Genomic DNA, 23,563 nt, shown 5'->3' on the forward strand with positions numbered 1-23,563 from the left:
GGGGGGAGGAAGAGAGAGAGAAATACTAACTGAGGGAGAGAGAAAGAGAAACACAAACTGGGGAGGGGGAGAGAGAGAAACACAAACTGGAAGGGGGAGAATCAAATTGGGCAGGGAGAGGGGGCAGGAGGATGGGCACCAGGATGTAACAATGGGAAGGAGAAGCAAGGAGCACAAAGGAAAGGGGGAGAAAAATAGCACTAAAGCATGTAATAGTACAGTATTAGGCGGGATCAGACGAAGAGAGAGTACAAGAAAGTCTAAGACTGGTTTGCAGTGCATGTGTGTAAACGTACAAAGCATGGTAAACAAGGTTGGTGAGCTTCAGGTACAAATAGCGTGGGAATACGATGTCATGGCGATAACGGAGACCTGGCTCAAAAAAGGGCAGGATTGGGTACTAAATATTCCTGGATACAAGGTGTTCAGGAAAGATAGGGAAGGAAAGAAAGTGGGGGGGGGAGGGGTGGCAGTATTGATTATGGAGAATATTGCGGTACTGGAGAGAAAGGATGTCCTGGAGCAGTCAAGGACAGAATCTATTTGGTTAGAGTTAAGAAATAAAAAAAGGTGCCATTACACTACTGGGTGTATTCCATAGGCCACCAACTAGTGGGAAGGATATAGAGGAGCAGATTTGCAGGGAAACTACAGAGAAGTGCAAAAGCTATGGGATAGTGATAGCTGGGGACTTCAACTATCCTAATATAGACTGGGAAAACAATAATAATATAAGGGGCAAAGAGGGGGAGATATTTTTGAAATGCATTCAGGAAAACTTTCTTAACCAGTACGTTTCTGGCCCAATGAGGAAGGAGGCATTGCTGGACTTCGTTCTAGGGAATGAGGTGGGCCAAGTGGAGCAAGTGTCGATGAGAGAGCATTTAGAGAACAGCGATCATAGTATCATAAGATTTAGAATAGCCATGGAAAAGGACTCTGACCACTCTAAAGTAAAAATACTCAATTGGCGGAGGGCCAATTTCAATGGGATGAGAACAGATCTGGCCCAGGTAAATTGGAATCAAAGATTGACAGGCAAAACTGTAATTGAACAGTGGGCGGCCTTTAAGGAGGAGATGGTTCGGGTACAGTCTAGACACATTTCCACGAGGCAGAAAGGTAGGGCAACTAAAGCCAGAGCTCCCTGGATGATAAAAGAGATAGTGAGTAAGATGAAATGGAAAAAAGGGACATATGATAGGTTTCAGGTTGATAACACAAGTAACAACCAGGCAGAATATAGAAAGTTCAGAGGGAAGTGAAAAAGGAAATAAGAGGGGCAAAGAGAGAGTATGAGGATAGACTGGTGATCAACATAAAAGGGAATCCAAAAGTCTTCTACAGGCATGTAAACAGTAACCGGGGTAGTAAGAGGAGGGGTGGGGCCGATTAGCGACCAAAAGTGAATCTACTCATGGAGGCAGAGGGGATGGCTGAGGTACTAAATGAGTACTTTGCATCTGTCTTTACCAAGGAAGAACATGCTGCTGCAGTCTCAGTAAAGGAAGATATAGTTGAAATACCGGAAGGGCCAAAAGTTGATAAAGAAGAGGTACTTGAAAGGCTAGCTGTACCTAAAGTAGATAAGTCACCTGGTCCGGATGGGATGCATCCTAGGTTGCTGAGGGAAGTAAGGGTGGAAATTGAGGAGGTACTGGCCATAATCTTCCAAACATCCTCAGATACGGGGGTGGTGCCAGGGGACTGGAGAATTGCAAATGTTACACCCTTGTTCAAAAAAGGGTGTAAGGATAAATCCAGAAACTATAGGCCGGTCAGTTTAACCTCAGTGATGGGGAAACTTTTAGAAACGATAATCCAGGACAGAATTCGCAGTCACTTGGACGAGGGTGGATTGATTAGGGAAAGCTAGCATGGATTTGTTAAAGGCAAATCGTGTTTAACTAACCTGATAGAGTTTTTAGATGAGGTAACAGAGAGGGTAGATGAGGGCAATGCAGTTGATGTAGTGTATATGGACTTTCAAAAGGCTTTTGATAAAGTGCCGCACGGTAGGCTAATCATCAACATTGCAGGCCATGGAATAAAGGGGGTAGTAGCAACATGGATACAGAATTGGCTAAGGGACAGGAAACAGAGAGTAGTGGTGAACGGTTGTTTTTTGGGCTGGAGGGAGGTGTACAGTGGTGTTCCCCAGGGGTCGGTGCTGGGACCACTGCTTTTCTTGATATATATTAATAACTTGGGACTTGGGTGTACAGGGCACAATTTCAAAATTTTCAGATGACACAAATCTTGGAAGGGTAGTAAACAGTGAGGAGGATAATGACAGACTTCAAGAGGATACAGACAGGCTGGCGACATGGGCGGACACGTGGCAGATGAAATTTAATGCAGAAAAATGCAAAGTGATACATTTTGGTAGGAAGAATGAGGAGAGTCAATACAAACTAGAGGACACAACTCTAAAAGGGGCACAGTAACAGAGAGATCTGGGGGTATATGTGCACAAATCATTGAAGGTGGCAGGGCAGGTTGAGAAAGTGGTTAAAAAAGCATATGGGATCCTGGGCTTTATAAATAGAGGCATAGAGTACAAAGCAAGGAAGTCATGATTAACCTTTATAAAACACTGGTTCGGCCACAACTGGAGTATTGTGTCCAGTTCTGGGCATCGCACTTCAGGAAAGATGTGAAGGCCTAAGAAGAAACTTACTAGAATGATTCCAGGGATAAGGGACTTTAGGTATGTGGAGAGACTGGAGAAGCTGGGGTTGTTCTCCTTGGGACAGAAACGGTTGTGAGGAGAATCATGAAGGGTCTAGACAGAGTAGAAAGAGAGAAACTGTTCCCATTGGCGGAAGGGTCAAGGACCAGAGGACATAGATTTAAGGTGATTGGCAAAAGAACCAAAAGTGATATGAGGAAAAACTTTTTTACACACTGAGTGGTTAGGATCCAGAATGCATTGCCCAAGCGGGTGGTGGAGGCAGATTCAATTATGGCCTTCAAAAGGGAACTGGATAAGTACTTGAAAGGAAATAATTTGCAGGGCTACGGGGAAAGGGCGGGGGAGTGGGACTAGCTGGATTGCTCTTGCATAGAGCTGGCGTGGACTCGATGGGCCGAATGGCCTCCTTCCGTACTGTAACCTTTCTGTGATTTTAAACACAAACTGCGGGAGCAAGAGAGGGAAACACAAACTGGGAGAGTGAGGGAGAGGAACACAAACCGGAAGAGAGTTAAACACAAACTAAGGCAGGGAGAGAAAGAGAGAGAGAGCAACACAAACTGGGGGAGGGAGAGAGAGAAATAAACTGGGGGAGGGAGAGAGAGAGAGAAACACAATCTGGCAGAGGAAGAGAGAGAGAGAGAGAAACACAAACTGGGGAGGGAGAGATAAAGACACACACCAGGGAGGGAGAGAGAGAGCAACACAAACAGGGGGAGGAAGAGAGAGAGAAACACTAACTGGGGAGGGAGAGAGAGGGCAACACAAACTGGGGGAGGAACAGAGAGAGAAACACTAATGGGGGGAGAATGGGAAAGAGAACACAAACTGGGGGAGCGAGAGAGAGAGAGAGAGAAAAACACAAACTGGGGGAGTGAGTGAGAGGAACACAAACTGGTGAGGGAGAGAGAAACATAAACTGGGGAGAGAGAGAGTAAAACACAGACTAGGGCAAGGAGAGAGAGAAACACAAACTGGGGAGAGAGAGAGAAAAACACAGTCTAGGGCAGGGAGAGAGAGAGAAACACAAAATGGAGCGAGAGAGGGAAATAAACTGGGGGAGGGAGAGAGAGAGAGAAACATAAACTGGCAGATGAAGAGAGACAGAAACACAACTTGAGAGGGAAAGAGAGAGAAACACAAACTGGGGGAGGGAGGGAAAGAAACAAACTGGGGAATGAGAGAGAGAAAAACAAACTGGGAGAGGGAGAGAGAAAGCAACACAAACGGGGAAGGGGGAAGAGAGAAAAAATACAAACTATGGGAGGAGATAAAGAAGCACAAACTGGAAGAGAGAGAGAGAAACACACTGGGAAGAGAGAGAGAGAAACATAAACTGGGGAGGGAAAGAGATAGAGAGAAACAACGCGATTGAGAGAGAATCACAAACTGGGGAGGTAGAACGACAGAGAAATAAACTGGGCAGAGTGAGAGAAACACACACTGGGGGAGGGACAGAGGGAAAAAACACAAACTGGGGAGAGAGAGAAACACAGATGGAGGAGGGAGAGAAAGAGAGCGCGAGAGAGAAAACAACACAAACTGCGGGAGAGAGAGAAACACAAACTGGGGAGGCAAGGAGAGAAAAAAAACAGGGGAGGACGAAAGAGAGAGAAGCATAATCTGGGGAGGGAGAGAGAGAGAAACACAAATTGGGGAGAGACAGAGGGAAACAAATGGAAAGGAAGAGAGAGAAACACAAACTGGGAAGGGGAAGAGAGAAACAAACTGGGGAGGGAGAGAGAGCAACACAAACGAGGGAGAGAGAAACACAAACTAGAAGGGAGAGAGAGAAACAAATTGGGGAGAGAGAGAGACAAAAACACGAACTGCAGGAGGGAGAGGGAGAGAAACACAAATTGGGGAGGGAGAGAGATAAACACAAACTGGGGTAGTGAGGGAGAGAGACAGAAAAACTGGGGAGAGACAGAGAGAAACAAATGGGAGGGAGATAGAGAAACACGAACTGGAAGGGAGAGAAACAAATTGGGGAGAAAGGGACAAAAACACGAACTGCGGGAGGGAGAGAGAGATAAAAACAAATTGGGGAGTGAGAGAGAGAAACACAAACAGGCGAGGGAGAGAGAGAAAGAGAAACACAAACTGGGGAGGGAAAGAGAGAGAGGGAAACAAACTGATGGAGAGAGTGTATCACAAACTGGGGAGGGAGTGAGAGAAACAAACTGGGAGAGGGAGAGATGGAAAAAAATACAAACTAAGGGAGGGAGAGAGAGCAACACAAACTCGGGTAGGGAGGGAGAGAGTGAAACACATACGGGGCAGAGAGAGAGAAACATAAACTGAGGGAGAGAGAGAGAGAAACGCAAACTGGTGGAGAGGGAGAGAAACGCAAATGGGGAAGGAGAGAGAAACACAAACTGTGGGGAGGAGAGAGGGAGCAACATTAACCAGGGGAGGGAGAGAGAGAGAGAAACACTATCTGGGGAAGGAAGGGAGAAATCCAAATTGGGGGAGGAAGAGAGAAAAACACAAATTGGGGAGGGAGAAAAACGCAAACTGGGAAAGGGGAGAAAGAAAATTCACACAAACTGGGGGAGGGAGAGACAGCAACATAAACTGGGAGATGGAGAAAGAGAGAAACAGAAACTGGGGTAGGGAAAGAGAGAAACACAAACGGGGGAAAGAGAGAGAGAAACCCAACACGGGGAGAGACAGAGAGAAATAAACGGTGAGGGAGAGAAACACAAACTGGGGGAGATGAGAGTGAAACACAAACTGGTGGAGAGGGAGAGAAATACAAATGGGGAGGGAGAGTTCATGTCAGCCTCTGATGTGTGTTGTTGTAGAATGCGTTTTGTTCGGGGATTCAAGCTGCTTTGGTGCTGCTCACTGAGGACTAAGCCTCACTTTCCTGAAGTCGGGCTTCAGGGGTAGGGTGTGGGTGTCAGTGAATTGAGTTAGGTTGGTTTTTGGTTTGATTTATTATTTTTATAACTTGCTGTGTATTATAGAAAGTCATAAAATTGTACAAAAACTTATGTTAGAAGTTACTTATATCGACGATGTTTTTGTTGAATCAGTGGTATTTACTTGATGTTTCTCATTGTGGTCAATACTGTAGAAACATAGGTGCCATTTTTATTTAAACATTACTAATCCTGAAATTTTTCAATTCTTTTGTGTTCTTTCTTTGATTTATAAATTATATTATTCATCTCACTATGAAACAAAAAGTGAAATATTTTATTCGTGGCTAGGTGATACTAAGACACTCAACTAAGTTAAATGCAATAACATTTGCAAACAGTGGCCAAATGTCACATGATTAAATGTCATGTGACTAAGCATCACGAGTGGTGTCATGTGGTCGAATGCCATGTCACATGATCAAATCTCCAGGAATAAATCAAGCCAGAGTTGGCAACTTTACGTTAAAGCAGTTATCGGTTTCAAACCATACTTGCCATATAGCAGGGTCAGTTCACTTGCAGATACACAAGGGTAGATTTTGAGGTTTCCACCCCTGGAAATGGTGAGGAACGACATATCCCATTTCCACCATTTTTGTGGCTGCCGCGATCTTCCCCAGGACTGCTGCTGGATGGCCAGAGCGCCCGCCTGAGTCAGGTGGTAAGTTTATAATTTTAAAATGAAAATCGGGTTCCCATGAAGTACATAAGAACCCGTTTACCATTTTAGGAGTGTACTGAACGAGCATGAGCAGAGTGTGCTCCTTCCAGTATCAGCTGGCAGTCTAGCTAAAGAGGAGGCGCCAGGGAAGTTTCTGATTATTTTTGGGGAATGCTGCTCTGGGTGCCACACCATCCTGGGCCACTGCCACTTAATAAAACAAGATTTTCATAATGTATATTCCTTACAAAATATTAAAGTTAAATAAAAGTACATTTGTTTATCTTCATCTTTCAGGGATGTTGTTCACCTGCTGTGCTTATTCTTCACTTGGGGTAGGCTGGTAATCATACAGAAGGCAACAAATCATAACCAAGCTCATAGAATTCACTGATGAACTACAAACAGACAGTGATGGAGAAAGTTATGGTGTTGATTTTGATGTGACTTCTTTCATCGGGTGGGAGACAGACAAAACAAAACTTAAACCATTTTGATGGTTGGTCTTTATTACCATATTAGCTGCATGCTGCCTGCACATTCAAAGCAGCTCACCAATCAGGAGAGGATGGAGCCTAGCAGGTTGAGTTTCGCGGGGTGAGATGATCTTTGGGGAGAGACAGAGGGGGTCAGGCATTTAGCAGTTCATTAATGCTCCCCATGGCACCACAAAAATCCCTAAAACACCTACCTGCCCCATTTTTGCAGCAGCCTCTGGCGGTCCATTTAAGGACTGAACATTAGGCCGCTCCATGTCTAGTGCCACTGAACAAAGTAGGCACAGTGTGCGCTCTGCACATTGGTACTTGAAAATTGCAAGGGGGCCTATTGATGTCGTTGGACCCCGATTTGCCTTGTATAGTGAGACTCCTGACCGGTTTCTAGTGGGAGCCTTGGCCACCCATCTGAACACCCCAGTTAAAATGACGGTGGGTGGAAGGACAGCAGGAATAAGGCAGTGAGTTCTGGGGCTCGATTTTGCAATGGTGGCGGGTTGGCAGCGGGGGGTGAAGTTGTGCGTGGCAAACCCGCATGAACAAAACTTACCGTTTCTGACGCGATCGCGTGTTGATTGCTGATGATTAACATCCTCTCCGGGTTTCGCGCCCGGCAGTCAGGAGCTGCAACGCGAGGGGGTGGGGGGAGAGAAAGAGAGAGAGCGAGACGTCATCCGGCGCTGGAATGGAAGACCCGGGGTGGGGGGGGGGGGGAATGGAAGCTCCGGGGGGGATAATGGAACATCGGGGGGGGGGAGAGGGGAAGATCTGGGGGGAGAATAGAACATCGGGGGGGGAAAAAGGGGACAATCGTGGGGGAGAATGGTAGAATGGAGGAGTGAGGGGAAGATTGGGAGGGGAGAATGGAACATCCGGGGGGGGGGGGGAGAGGGAAAGATCGGGGGAGAGAATGGTTGATTGGGGGGGCAAGGGGGACATTGGGGGGGTGAAAAGGGGGAGATCGGAGAGGGAGACATCGGAGCAGGGTGCAAAGGTAGGTTCATTTTGTGTTTTAACTTCCTTCTATGGTGTTTTATGTAATTTATTTAGTTTCTTTCTTCCTGATCCGGTCTTTCAAGCCTGGTTTCGCCAGGCGTGAATCAGAAGCGGTGGGCAAGCCGCCCAGGTAAGTTTAAAATTGTTACAATTACTTTGTCTGTCACAGGTAAAGTGCCTTACGTACTTCAATGAGGTACATTTGGCTCTTTAACTGTCATCCCGCTGGCTTTAATTGCCGGCGGGACTTCCATTTTCGGGTCACCCACGTGCACACAGATGGGTCCATGGGAAACTCGGAAGTCGGAGCATTGGAGCTGGCTTCCGAACCCGAACAGGATTTCCGTGATTCGGAGCCCCCCCGCCCCCAACGCACCCGCAATTGCCCCCTAAAATTGAACCCCTGGACTTCAATTTCGAGTACGCTCCTTCCTTGTTCCCACCTGAAAACGGGGATGAAAATTGGGACCTATGAGTTTGTTAACTGTTTATTAATATGACAGCCTTTGATTCATAAACAGAACTTACATTTTTGTGTACTTGTTTGTATGTGTATTAGTTGATCTTCAACTATGTTACTTATGAAAAAAACTATTAAAAAAAATTCTCTTAATTTTCCTGAACGTCTTTCTCTACTCATCTCTCACTCTAATTTTGCCTTGCTATCTATTTCAGTTTGTCTTGCACTCTGTCTGTCTTCCTTTTTCTTTTGGCTCTCATCCATATTCTCTTGGCACCTCTTTATCTTTCTGTTTGTCTTGGTCTCCTTCCTATTCTTACTCTCAAAACTTTCTGTAAGTCTTATTTCTCTTCTCAATCTCTCAACTACTGTCTGCGTGCTTCCAACACACATACCTGTTTCTCTTTATACTTTCATTTACAAAACTTCAACAAACTTTTTATTAAAAATCATGAAAGCATTCAACAGATTCTGTACATAAGCATTTTGGATCTTTAAGCATTTGCTGTTTAGGAAGTCAAACATTATTACGTCGAGTTACATTGAAACTACAGCACAGCAACAGGCCATTCAGCCCAACTGGTCTAAGCCGGCGATTATGCATCACATGAGCCTCCTCCCTCCCTACTTCATCTAACCCTATTAGCATATACATCTATTCCTTTCTCCACCATGTACTTATCTAGATTCCCCTTAAATGCATCTGTGCTATTTGCCTAAACTACTACTTGTGATAGCACGTCCCACATTCTTACCAATCTTTGGGTAAAAAAGTTTCTCCTGAATTCCCTATTGGATTTATTAACGACTATTTTATATTTATGACCTCTAGTTTTGGACTCCCCCACAAGCGGAAACATTTTCTCTACGTCTACCCTATCATTATCTTAAAGACCTCTATCAGGTCACCCCTCAGCCTTCTCTTTTCTACAGAAAAAAGCCCCAGCCTATTCAGCCATTCCTGATAAGGATATGCTCTCAGTTCTGGCATCATCCTTGTGAATCTTTTTTGCACCGTCTCCAATGCCTCTATATCCTTTCCATAATATGGAGACCAGAACTGTGCAGAGTACTCCAAGTATGGTCTAACCAAGGTTCTATACAAATTTAGCATAACTTCTTTGCTTTTCAATTCTATCCCTCTAGAAATGAACCCCAGTGCTTGGTTTGCCTTTGTTAAGGCCTTATTAACCTGCGTCACTACTTTCAGTGATGTGTGTATCTGTATCCCTAGGTCCCTTTGCTCCTCTATCCCATTTAGTCTCTTATTATTCAAGTAGTATGTGGCCTCCTTATTCTTCCTATCAAAATGCACCACTTCACACTTATCTACATTGAAATTCATTTGCTAATTACATGTCCATTTATTAATGTCCTATTGTATTTTGACGCATTCTTCCTTTGCATTAACTAGAATCCCCAATTGGGTGTCGTCCTCAAATTTTGAAAATGTACTTCAGATTCTCGAATCCAAATCAGTCATGTAAATTGTGAACAGTGGTCCCAGCACCGATCCCTGGGGTACACCACTTCCCACCTTTTGCCAGTCTGAGTAGCTACCCTTAACCCCTACTCTCTGTTTTCTGTTTTGTAGCCAGCTTGCTATCCATTCTGCTACCTGTCCTCTGACTCCACCTGCTCTGACCTTAGCCATGAGTCTACAATGCAGTACCTTATCAAAGGCCTTTTGAAAATCCAAATATATTACATCTACTGCATTACCCTAGTCTACTCCTTCTGTTACTTCTTCAAAGAATTCAATAAGGTTGGTCAAGCATGGCTTTCCCTTCTGAAATCCGTGTTGATTATTCTTTATTATATTTTTGTTCTCTAGATGTCTTTCTATTACGTCTTTGAGTAAAGATTCCATTATCTTTTCTACCACCGACGTTAAGTCAACTGGTTTTTAGTTCCCTGGACTTGTTCTATCTCCCTTTTAAAATATAGGAATCACATTCGCTGCCCACCACTCCTCTGGCGCTATTCCCTTTTCTAATGAATTTTGATATATATGTAACAGTGCCTCTGCTATCTCCTCCCTAACTTCTTTTAATATTTGTGGATGCAATCTATCCAGACCAGGGTCTTATCCTCCCTTAGATTGACTAGTGTATCAATTACCTCCTTCTTCTCTATCTTAAATATTTTAACATCTTTATCGACCTCTTCTTCTAATGTCCTGCCCACCTTGTTAGTCTCCCTGGTAAATACGGAGGCAAAGTAACTATTCAATATTTCTGCCATTTCACTGTCATTACCTGCGATTTTATCTTGTGCATCCCTTATTGGCCTTAACCCTATTCTGATTTTTCTTTTGTTATTTACGTGTCTGTAGAATACTTTACTATTTCTTTTTATATTCCTTGATAATTTAATCTCGTAGTTCCTCTTTGCTTTCCTAATTGTTTTTTTACTTCTTTCCTAACCTCTTCATATTGCCTTTTGTCATCCTCCTTTATTGTCTATGTACTTAGAGTATGCCTTTTTCTTTAGTTTCAATTTTGCCCTTATCTATTTATTCATCCATCATGTTTCATTATTGTCTAGTTTGTTCTTGTTTTTTTAGAGGAACATATTTCTCCTGAACTCTATTTATCACCGTTTTGAATAGTATCCACTGCTGTTCTATTTCTTTGTATGTCAGTTTTTTTTTCCAGTTTACCTGCCCTAGTTCCACAATCATTCCCTCAAAATTAGTTTTTTTCCCAATCTATTATTTTGGTCTTTGTCTTACTTATGTTTTTCTCAATTTTTATTTTAAACCTTATTATGTTATGATCACTATTGCCTAGATGTTCCCCTATGCTTACTTCTCTTACATTTTCTGGTTCATTTCCCATTACTACATCCAGCAGTGATTCCTCGCTTGTTGGGCTTCTCACATACTGGGTAAGAAAGGAGTCATGTACACAATGTAAAAATTCCACAGCCTTTTCTCCTTTCCCTACCTCTTGTTGCCAGTTTATCTGGGGGTAGTTGAAATCTCCCATGATTATTATTCGATGTTTTTTACTCATTTCATAGATTTGTCTACATATTTCTTCCTCCACTTCCCTTCCACTATTAGTTGGTCTGTAGAATATACCTATTAGCATGATCGATCCCTTTTGATCCTTTGTCTCAATCCACATGGATTCTGTTTCTATCTTAATGTTACTTATGTCCCTTTTTTCTATTGCCATTTTCTTGTTTCTAATTAGTACAGCTACCCCACCCCTCCCCCCTTCTTCTTTCCCTATCCTTTCTAAATACATTATATCCTGCAATATTTAATTGCCAGTCCTGGCAAAAGATATTCTAAATAAAAAGGCTTCTAAACATCATTAGCTATTGTTGGATTTGTGGATTTGCCAATGCCCTTTAGTATGAAAGGCAAAGGGAATAGAGGACTGAAGCAAGTAACTGATGAACCGCTTGGATGGGGTAGAGAGAATAGGAGGCCATGGAATGCAGAGAAGTTGGAGGTTTGACAGAGGCCCAGGAATGAGTCTAAGAGCAAGTGAATGTTGTTGAAGCAGGCAAGGGCTTTAACCCACCATAGAGCATTAGGCCTCAGGTAGTCAGGAATATGGAGAGTTAACAAAGGGGAAAGTGATGTAGTGAGGCTCAGCTACAAGGGATTTAGGGACTAAGACTGAGATCAGGAGACAGTGGCAGCTGAAGCTGAGCTCAGGGAACAGAAACTGTCATACTAATATTACTACTACTACTATCTATACTACCAAAACAACAATAACAACATTCATTTATATGGTGCCTTTAACGTTCCAAGGTGCTTCAGAGGTGTAATCAGTCACAATGGGTGAAAGGGATCAAATTTTTTCCTACTATCTGATTTTCTTGAAAAATCTGTTTTTTTTAGTAGTACCTAACAATCAGAAATAATTGCCACACTAAACCAGAAATCTAGAACATGAAACTTCAGACACAAATAATGATTGACTGATTGATCGGTTTCCCAATCTATAATGGGTAAGCAGATACCACTCCCCTATCTCCCATACAGCACGTTAAGTTTTAATTATGAGACACATAATTTTTGGGACTAATGCCTCTACCTCAACAACCGAATGTTACTAGTGTCCATAATTCCACTGATACTATATTTGCAGATGACTCCTTCAGTTAGGTGTTCAAAGGTTCTCTACCGATTGTGCCAACTATCCCTGTGCAATCCTTATCGTGAAGAATAATCACCACAATCAGTGATGAAGTGGACATATAAAAATAAACAATTATGTTTCTTGAATCAGCCCATGCCAACCTTCAGCAAGACCTGGGCAACATCCAGGCTTGAGCAGACAAATGGCCACACACGGGCCAGGCCATGACAATCGCCAACAAGAAAAGGCCCAAACACCTCCCCCTGAAATTCAACGGCACCACTATCATCAAGTACCACACTGCCAACATCCTGGAGCTCACCAATGACCAGAAATTTAATTGGGCCAGCCATATCAACAGCATGACTACAAGAGCAGAGCAGAGGTTGGGTACTCTGCAATGACTGGCTCACCTCCTGACTCCTCAAAGCCTTTGCACCATCTATAACACTCAAGTCAGGAGTGTGATGGAATACTCACCACTCGCCTTGATGGGTGAGTCACAACAACACTCAAGAAGCTCAACACCCTTCAAGATAAAGCAGTCTGCTTGATTGGCTTTTTGCTACTGGACTCAATAGCTATCCCATTCATCACCACTGCACTGTGGATACAGTATGTAATATATACAGGATGCACTACAGCAATTCACCAAGCTTACTTTGACAGGACCCCCCAGCCTTGTGACCTCTACCACCAAAAAGGAAATGAACAGCAGCATCATGGGAACACCTTCACCTCCAAGTACTCCACCAAGAAACACAAAATCCGAATTTGGACATAGACATTGCGCTGGGTCAAAATCCTGCAATTCCCTACCTAACACCATCACGAGAACACCATTAGGGCAAAGAGTGCAGTGGTTCAAGGAGAAGGCCCACCGCCACCTTCTCAGGCTAACTAGGGATGGGCATTAAAGGCAGCCTTGCCTGCATTGCTCACATTCTGAGAACAGAAGGAAAGAAATCAATGAATGAATCTGCAGACCAAAGAGCATTAACAGAAAGCGGGGTTCTTCAGCTTGCAGAGCTTCATAAACTCTGAACATAAAAGGGTAAAAATTAGGAATAAACAGGAAAATAAAATGAGCATGAGTATGAAGGTGGAAGAGAAATAATACTCCCAGCACCACTGAAGAATAGAACATTGAATTGAAAATTAAACATTTTAATGCGTCTAATAATTGCACACTTTATCTTCCATACTAGTGTTACAAACAAAATTAAAAATATGTGCACATTCACAATAGATTAGTCAGCATCTGTAAAGAGAAAGGGCAAGTTCTGATGAAAGGTTACATCTTAAATATTAATTTGTCCATTCTCTTTACAGTTGCTGACTGACCTGCTGTGAATTTCCAGCATTTTCTGGTTCTATTCCAGTTTTTCATCAATTACATTGCTTATTTTCTCTTCTTTTTAATTATATTTGTTTGCAATTTAACATATTTGTTTTCACTGACTAAGAATTGCCAACCTTCTTGCAATGCGCTGAGCTTCTCTAAACTCTCCAACTCCCTAGCATAATTAACTTTCCCACACAAACTATAGAAATCTTGCACACAGTCCTATGAAGAAGGTGAACATGAAAAGCAAAGGCTCACATACCGATTCCTAAGAGTTCACCAAAAATCTCTCCCTATCAAAAGAAATTCTCATTTAATACCAACCTCTGCGTTCCAGTTACACAGCAGCCATTTCACATCTCTTTGAATTCCATCATCTGCAGCCTTTTCGATAGGTTATTTGTGTGGAACATTAAGAACTGTTTTTTAGATGTCTAGTACATACTTCAATGGTCAAACGTGATATTGAAAAGAGATTGTAAGACAAACGTAATTCTTTAGCTCCTGCACCCTATTCCTTATGATGGTTTTTAGTTTTGTTTTTCTCCAACTGATGTTAATCTTATTAGCCTCTGTCACATTTTAAACACCTGGTACAACAGCTGATATGTTCAAGATCTTTAGGAGCTGAAATTGCTCTTGAGCAGTAGTGCAAAATGGGCGATAGCGAATCGGCAGCCTGTTTTGCACCCCGCCTGTTTTGCACCCCGCCTGTTTTACACCCAGCCTGTTTTGCACCCCGCCCGATTTTCTTTTCCGTTGACTTGACCCATTTTGCGTTACCGTCTAAGCCCAATTTCACTCCCTTATTATCCTTATTGTTTCCAAAAAAAACCTTTAGGTAAATGCTTCAAGACAAGTTTTCAATTTGATTAATTACAATTGTGCATTAAGAACATTTATACTTTAACTATCAAGGGTAACTATGGCAAAGTATCCTTTCTGTGGATAAGAAAATGAAACAAAGCTACTCTACTAAGATGTGCCAGGAGGATACTCATCAGCTACCTGACACTAGTTATTTTGTGACGTTTTTATTTTAAACTTAGTCCCCACTGAGCAAAAATTTAGTAAAAGAAAATCCTGAGAGCAATTCAGCAGGAAAAGAGATGAGGACCATTGAAGAAAAACATTAAAAAGAAACTGAAAGAAAATCATCAGAAAACAGAGATTATTACTCAAAATGGAGCAGAATGAGTCAACCCAGGGCAAGGGCTTGGGTGGTCTGAATGCTTTTTATTGATTCCTGCTTTTATAGTAAGGTCTATGGGCTCAGTGGGGCAGAGTTGAGAAATCTGAAGATTAACAATGATGGGGGAAGAGAGATGGGAAGGAAAACAAAAACAAAAAAATGACCAACTCAGGAAGTTGATGGGAAAAGTCAATGGCATAACGGCAGAGAGACTAAGGGCCCAATATTAGGAGGGAGGCGGGTTGGCAGCGGGTAACGCGCCCAGTGAAATCGGGGTGCTCCGCACGCAATCGCAGCTTAATTGAATGTACTTACCTTTGCTTCTGGGTTTCGCGCTGGAAAGCTGCGCAGCGGGTGGACTGTGCATGCGCAGCACAGGCTGTCAGCTGGAGGAGCCCTATTTAAAGGGGCAGTCCTCCACTGACTGATGCTGCAGAAAATAGGAAAAATTACAGCATGGAGCAGCCCAGGGGGAAGGTTTAATGATGCCTCACTCCAGGTCTGATTGGATGGGTGAGGAGGAGGGGGAGGACCGAGATCTTCTCCCTGGTGGGTGGGAGGAAATGGCCTGCCTCTGCCACCAAGAAGGCCTGGCTCGAGGTGGCAGAGGAGGTCACCAGCACTACCAACATATCACACACCTGCATACAGTGCAGGAGGCGCTTCAATGACCTAAGTAAGTCAGCCAAAGTGAGTACACTTACTCATTCCCCTACACTCTGTCTGCCACATCACCGCCCCCACCCCACATCTCCTTCTGCACTGCCAACACTACTCTATCACATCACTCCTCACACCCACTCAAAGCTCATCCTCATCTTACCTGCACTTACTCACCTCGCCAGTACTCATCCCGCCACTACCACTCAACCCAATCCTCATACAATCTCATGGCTCTATCTCATACTCACCCTCCCATGCATCTCTTTCACGGTCAGCCTCACTCAACCTGCCACTACCCGTGCTGCAGCCACACGGCATGCATCACACATGTGCAGTAGGAAGCATAAGGCAAACGTGTTGTTAGTACGAAAGGGATGCACAAGGGTGTTTGAGGGTTTGTCATGATTTTTACTTATATTTGATTTCTGATCAACTCACATTACATATTATATTGTCACCACTACTGCCAATCTTTGCGAATCTTGTCTGGTTTGTGCAATAATGCCCTTTCCTGAGGATCACTATGAAGACCCACAATTGATGACACCCATTGTGTCACTGCAGAGTGGGTGTAGGTGTATTTGCAGGGCTCTTTTGTGCAGACAACTGAGAGACATCGGCGATGTCCCCAGTGGCAGGTAAGAAGATGGTTCTCGGGCCAGCTGGGACAACTCGACATGAAGGAGGCTGCAGATGTCCACGACTATATGTTGAGTAAATCTGAGCCTCCGTGTGCACTGCTGCTCAAAGAGGTCCAGAAAGCTGAGCCTCGGTCTGTAGACCCTGTGGCAAGGGTAGTGCCTTCTGCGACACATCTCTCTCTGCCATTGCCCTCCCTCCTGCTGTGCACAGCACTGTGTTGTGGGGCTCCACGTGTCAGAGGTGGACGGCGTGGCCGGCGAGGCTGGTGATTCTGTTCGTCCTCCGAGGAGGTCATGACTGCAGCTGCGCCGGCCCCCATCCGGAAGATGTACGTTTGAGGGGGTCCACAAGGTAGGTGAATGTGTCTGCACACTGGGGTACGTGTGCAGGTTTGTGAATTTTATTGTTAGGAGAAGGGTGGTGGAGGCCAAACTTTGTCCAAAGTGACAGAATGGCCTCCTGCAATGAGTGAGGGTCTCCCCCCACTACCTGTCAAATGGACCTTTGCAGCTGCCACAGGCTGATGGCTGCAACACGTCCATTTCAATTTCGAGTGTTTCCCCCAGTATGGGAAACAGTCCCAGTTGACTTGAAAATCCCACCCCTCCTAAAATATCAGGTCAATCAGGTCGCTAAACGACCTGAAGTACTTTAAGTGGCATCTCGCCGGCTTTAATTGCCAGCGGGAGTCCCACATGCGTGGGCTGCGCGCACATGTAAGCGCGTCACTGGGGAACCCGGAAGTGGGCGGGTTGGAGCCGGGCTCCGGACCCACCCCGGGAATCCCCGATTTTCGGAGCTCCCCCGCCACAAACGCACCCGCTCGGGGGTCCGAAAATTGAGCCCTAAGTCTTCAAATCCAGAAAGCATCTACTGTAGAGAAAGGAAAGGTAGGAGAGCACTAATCAGATCCAAAACCATATAGCACAACGTGCACACAGATATAAAAACCAGATTAAGAAAATATGACTGCAAAAGGAGAGAACCACATTTGCCACAGTAATGATTACTTGGTACAAAAATGAGTTTTGCAAAATAACAGCTAAAGACTATGAAGAAATTATTTGAGCACTTTGATTGATTGGTTCCGCCAACTGGTAGCCTTGAAAAAAAAGTGATTCGCATGCTTGGTTTTCTGTTTCTTACTCATTCCTCGTTTGTATCTATCAACTGATTTATAAACTTTTGATTTATTCATGTTTAATCAATTGGGTTTTTGATTGGTAACTTAACAGATAAGTGTGCAATTCATCCAACCACAAATTTTACCTTACATATACTTGACACTTTGAAGTGTGATGCCTCTGAGGCTACACTTTCAGTTGTGATGCCTTTGGAAGACATGACAAAGGACGCCAGATGCAAGACTTTTAATTATAACGTAACAGTCTGCCTACATTGGGTACAATCTCACGTGCATTATAACGTGAGACATATTTAGTACAGTGGCCCTCTAAAAGTAAGGAATAGACCTTTCACAGATAACAGCAATCTAAATCAATCATAATATATTCAATAAAAAATGACTTAAAAATTATCTTTAAGAATAACCTATTTTCTTTTAATCTACCTTTTGTAGGATATGATGCACATTCTTACTTTTAATTATTTCTATGTTAATTACACAATTAGAATTTTAAATTAATATCAATTTATACAATTAAAACTGGCCACTTTCTGTAACAGTATATGATTATCAATCTGCGCATTCAGGTTGCAGAAATTTCCAATTAAATCAATAGTATACGAGGGTGGATTCTATTCCTTAATGGCATGTCATATTTATACCTAATCATGCTTGAAAGCACCATGTTAGATCTTCCATTTGGAAGAACAAAGTAGCTTTTCATGCACCAGAATAAATATTCATAGCCTAATTTGAATGGAATTCCGTTGCACAATCTCATCCATACTGTAAGATTTCTCAAGCTTGCTGTGGTGGCAGTGGCTTCCTTTTTGTATTTACAAAACAAAACAAATCACAAGTATTTTTTTAATTCATTCTTTGGATGTGGACATCGCTGACAGTGCCGGCATTTATTGCCCATCCCTGGTTGCACTCGAGAAGGTGGTGGTGGGCTGCCTTCTTGAACCGCTGCAGTCCATGTAGTGAATGTGCTCCCACAATGCTGTTCGGTAGGGAGTTCCAGGATTTTGACCCAGCAACAATGAAGGAATGTCCAAGTCAGGGTGGTGTGTGAATTGGAGGAGAACTGGGAGGCGGTGGTGTTCCCATGCACCTGCTGCCCTTATTCTTCTAGATGGTGGAGGTCGCAGGTTTGGGAGGTGCTGCCAAAGAAGCTTTAGCAAGTTTCTACCATGCATCCTGTGGATAGCACACACTGCAGCCACAGAATGCCAAGAATAGAGAGAGTGGATGTTTAAACCAGTGGATAGGGTGCCGATCAAGCAGACTAATTTGTCATGAATAGTGTCGAGCTTTGAGTGCTATTGGAGCTACATCTGTCCAGTTAAGTGGACAGCATTCCTTCACACTCCTGACTTGTGCCTTGTAGGTGGTAGAGAGGCTTTGGGGAGTCAGGAGGTGAGCCAATCAGCACAGAACACCCAGCCTCTGACCTGCCCTAGTAGCCACGGCATTTGTGTAGCTGGTCCAGTTCAGTTTCTGGTCAATGGTGACCTCCCCTGGATGTTGATGGTGAGGGATTCGATGATGGTAGTGTCACTGAATGTCATGGGGAGATGGTTATGTTCTCTCTTGTTGAAGATGGTTATTGATGACACTTGTGTGGCATGAATATTACTTACCACTTATCAGCCTAAGTCTGGATGTTATTCAGGTTTTGCTGCATGCAGGCGGGGACTGCATCATTATCTGATGAATTGCCAATGGAGCTGAATACTGTGCAATCATCAGCGAACAGCCCCACTTCTGACCATATGATCAAGGGAAGGTCATTAATGAAGCAGCTGAAGATAAGTGAGCCTTCGACATTGCCCTGAGGAACTCCTGCAGCAATGTCCTAGGGCTGGGCTGAGATCCAGTGACCATCTTCCTTTGTGCCAAGTACGACTCCAGCCACTGGAGAGATTTCCCCTGATCCCCGTTGATTTCAGTTTTGCAAGGGCACCTTGATGCCACAGTCGGTCAGATGCAGCCTTGGCATCAAGGGCAGTCACTCTCATCTCTGAAACTCAGCACTTGTGTCCATGTTTGAACCAAGGCTGTAATAAGTTCTGGAGCTGAGTGATTCTGGCAGAACCAAAACTGGACATCATTGAGCAGGTTATTGGTAATTAAGTGCTGTTTGATAGCACTGTTGATGACTTCTTGCATCACTTTGCTGCTAATTAGGAGTAAGCTGATGGGACGATAATTGGCCAGGTTGGATTTGACCAGCTTTTTGTGGAAAGGACATACCTGGATAATTTTCCACATTGTCAGGTAAATGTAGCTGTTCTGGAGCACAGGTCTTTAGTATTACAGCTGGAATATTGTCAGGGCCCATAAACTTTGCTGTGTCCAGTGCACTCAGCAAGTTGTATTGAAATAAATAATATGGCATTTTGATCAAGTAAGTGCCTACACTCGAGCAAAATAAATAATGGTTTGGTGGCACCCAACATAATAAATCAATCTTCATCCTGCAACAGTGAAAGTGATGTGCCTCAATATACATACACTGCTTTTAAGGGTGGGTGCTTGCTACAAATGCAGCAATGCACAGCACTCCAGTCCTTTGTGGTGTGTTTATGTTGCATCTTATAAGAGGAAATCTGATCTTAAATTGGTTAAAATGCCAAATCATTTAATTCAATATAGCTTGTAATTATTTTTGTTTTGTAAAGCCAAGAAGGAAGTAGCTTCAGCATGTGTTGCATCAGACAATACCTTAGCAAAAGGGAGAAGACAATTCAAGTCTGGGGTTAAGGAGCATTGTTGGGGTAGAGTAGATACAGCTGGTCACTACATTTGGCATGTTCTGCATCTGGCTTGTGAATGGTTAATGTAGACAGTGGATCCCTAATGTAGAAATGTAACCATTTCCTTTCTGACTAATTTTTTTCCAATGCACTGGAACTTCCCATTTGCTGTACCTGGAATTTTACAAAAAATAAACAGTTCATTTTTCCTTGATTCAAAGATAATATTGATTGTCGGTAATAAAATTAGCAAGGGTTGGGTGAGGTTGTAAGAAAAATTTTATTTCTGGGTCTCCCGTCCGCAATTTGACCCCCGCCCCCTTCCCGGCTCGGGATCAAAATCATGCCCTAAGTTCCTCTACCTCAGCTGAAAAGAAAATCAAGCAGCACAGTTGGACTGGCAGTTCTATCAGGACTTAAAAAAAATATTCAGAGCAAGAAAAGATCATTTATACATATATTTTATAGAAAGCTCCCCCCCTTTTCAATTATATCAATCCTGGTACCTTTAAATCTGTCGATTGATACCAAATAAACTACCTTCTCTGAGAGTATGATCCACTGTCTTGAGAATTTTTTTTCCCCTCATTCCTAATCTCTAACCTTGCTCAAAGCTTGTGAATATAGTATTATCCTCTAGATATTAATTTACTGCAGAAGGGAGAGAGAGAGAGAGAGAGAGAGAGAGATTTTTGCTTCATAAGGAGGTTTCTGTTAGGAAATGGAGCACTTTTCCACTGTGGTCACTAAGTTTTGGTATCAAGTACTTCCAGAGCCGCTTTCAGCTCCTATGAAACATATGGCGAATAGGAGGCTCCAGGTTGATGAGTAAGGAAGGTAGAGAAAAACAGTGTAACTTTCAGTCCTATGCCTTTGAAAACTGTCCCAAAGACTTCTTGGATTTAAATAATTTTATTAAATAAAACAGCAACGTTTTGTTTTGTAGCTGCATTTCTGGGCCACATTTCCTTGTGGGAATTCCAAGTGTTTTCAAACGTCATTGCATTTGCAACCAAAATTATTATTTACAAGAATTTTGCAAAGGAGCTACCTTAAAGAGGATCCAGGCTAACTTCGATTTCAGACACTTCGCTCAGCTGTTGGTGTGGCCGCTCCAGTATTTGGATTTTCCGATTCTCATGTTGCATACGATGGGACAATACATGCGCATCATGTTACTGTGGTGTAAATTTTCAACTTCATCAATTGGCGGTAATCTGACAGAGTCACCGCCCGCCCAAAATGAAAATTTACCGATGTCTCCAAACCATGCTCAGCCCGGAGTGACCCTCACATTGATCTTTCAGACTAATTTGCGATCAGTTGAATTTTCAGAGTGTTTTCAGCCATGTTAATCATTCCACAAAATGACAGGATGATTGAAAGGCTGAGGGAAATACATTTTACACAAAAGACAAAGAAGGCATTTGCGTTTTGTGTATGGACAAGTATCTTTGTATAAAAATAATCTATTTTAAAACTCAAATAAAAGGTAGCATTTTTTCCTTCTTTTACCACCAATTTTCTCCTGTCTCCTCCCCGTCCACCTTCTCCTCTCACGAAGGTTTGACTCCTTGCTGGAGCAATGGTTTCACAGGCACCAGTTGAGCTTTTGTACCTCACTCAGGTTACTATTAATAATGCAATTCTTGGCAATGAGGGTCAGGCACATATTTGACAGCGGTGTAAACGTAACTAAGCCAATTTTGTCCTTATGCCACACACACATTTCAAGCGGTGATCGCTGTATAATGAACAGCAGTGGAAAACCTGGCTGCTTTACCCCTCCTTAAACTAGTACCGCTAAGGCCAATTGTATTACCACCATTTAGATCAGCTAACCGGTGACCTTCCTGGTCTGACTGACTCAGCCACTCAGTGGGGATAATTTTCACTTTCAACGCTGAGCAGTAATCTGGTGGACAGGATCGCCCAGCCATTGGCGGCGAAGGTGAAAATGATCCCCGATGATGCACTAGTTTATTACAATTAAGTTTGTATCACTTCAAGAGGAGATAGAAAGGCTGGTGGTACGGGCAGACACATGGCAGATGAAATTTAACGCAGAAAAATGCAAAGTAATACATTTCAGTAGGAAGAATGGGGAGAGGCAATATAAACTAAAGGCCACAACTCTAAAAGGGGTACAGGAACAGAGATCTGGGGTATATGTGCACAAATCATTGAAGGTGGCAGGGCAGGTTGAGAATGTGGTCAAAAAAGCATACGGGATCCTGGGCTTTATAAATAGAGGCATAGAGTACAAAAGTATGGAAGACATGATGAACCTTTATAAAACACTGGTTCGGCCTCAGCTGGAGCATTGTGTCCAGTTCTGGGCACCGCACTTCAGGAAAGAAGTGAAGGTCGTAGAGAGGGTGCAGAAGAGATTTACTAGAACGATTCCAGGGATGAGGGACTTCAGTTACGTGGATAGACTGGAGATGCTGGGGTTGTTCTCCTTGGAACAGAGACGGTTGCGAGAAGATTTGATAGAAGTATTCAAAGTCATGAAGGGTTTAGGTAAAGTAAATAAAGAGAAACTGTTCCCATTGGCAAAAGGGTCAAGAACCAGAGGACGTAGATTTAAGGTAATTGGCAAAAGAACCAAAGGTGACATGAGGATAAACTTTTTTACATAGTGAGTGGTTAGGATCGGGAATGCACTGCCCAAGGGGGTGGAGGAGGCAGATTCAATCATGGCCTTCAAAAGGGAACTGGATAAATACTTGAAAGTAAAACATTTGCGGGGCTACGGGGAAAGGGCGGGGGAGTGGGACTAGCTGGATTGCTCTTGCATAGAGTGGGTGCGGACTCGATGGGCCGAATGGCCTTCTTCCATGCTGTAACCTTTCTACGATTCTATCATTTACGTTGCGGTACATATAGGACTGATGCCTCTTGAATTTTGATTGTTATGACAATTACAAAACTGCAAATCAAATTAAATAACATCTTCTAAACTGAACTTCAACCTTGTCTTGTTAAATAAGAAAACCTATTTGTCGAGGATGCAGAAAACTAACTCTGAGCGCTCCCATATCAGGTAAGCCTGGCCTTCATACAGTAAAAACCTTCCTTTCCTCTATGAAAACAAACTGCTTTCGCACCAATACTAGAAATGTGTTACCTACAATGCCAGTGTGATTTTTTCAAATTCCCATACCAAATTTCCTTAAGGCTTCCTGAGTATAGTTCCTGACAGTTCAACTGAGAATCATAGCCAAAACTTTGTATCTGACAACACCATGGTGTGTCGTAATGGGTGCATCAAAGGGTCACATAATTTGTTGTGATGGATACTTTGCAAAGAGGTCAAATACACAGCTAAAAGGTAAAGAAGATTTATAAAACCTATATTTTGCTACTTCATTTTAGCTCCCTAGAAAAAAAAACTTGTATTTATATAATGTCTTACATCACTTAAAAATGTTTGAAAGTACTTCACATACAATCAATTACATTGAAGTGCCGTGACTCAAAAGTTATATGAG

General features: G+C 43.1%; 1 protein-coding gene and 1 long non-coding RNA gene across 11 annotated transcripts in view; one reads left to right on the forward strand and one right to left on the reverse strand.

Annotated features, from left to right (window-relative positions):
• nrxn1a (neurexin 1a) overlaps positions 1–23,563 on the reverse strand; it is a 1,536,646-nt gene that overhangs the window by 759,322 nt on the left and 753,761 nt on the right. The gene's annotated exons all lie outside the window — the stretch shown is intronic.
• LOC137324559 (uncharacterized) overlaps positions 1–23,563 on the forward strand; it is a 65,669-nt gene that overhangs the window by 35,243 nt on the left and 6,863 nt on the right. The gene's annotated exons all lie outside the window — the stretch shown is intronic.

Source organism: Heptranchias perlo, chromosome 8, assembly GCF_035084215.1.
Source record: "Heptranchias perlo isolate sHepPer1 chromosome 8, sHepPer1.hap1, whole genome shotgun sequence".
Classification (NCBI taxonomy): domain Eukaryota; kingdom Metazoa; phylum Chordata; class Chondrichthyes; order Hexanchiformes; family Hexanchidae; genus Heptranchias; species Heptranchias perlo.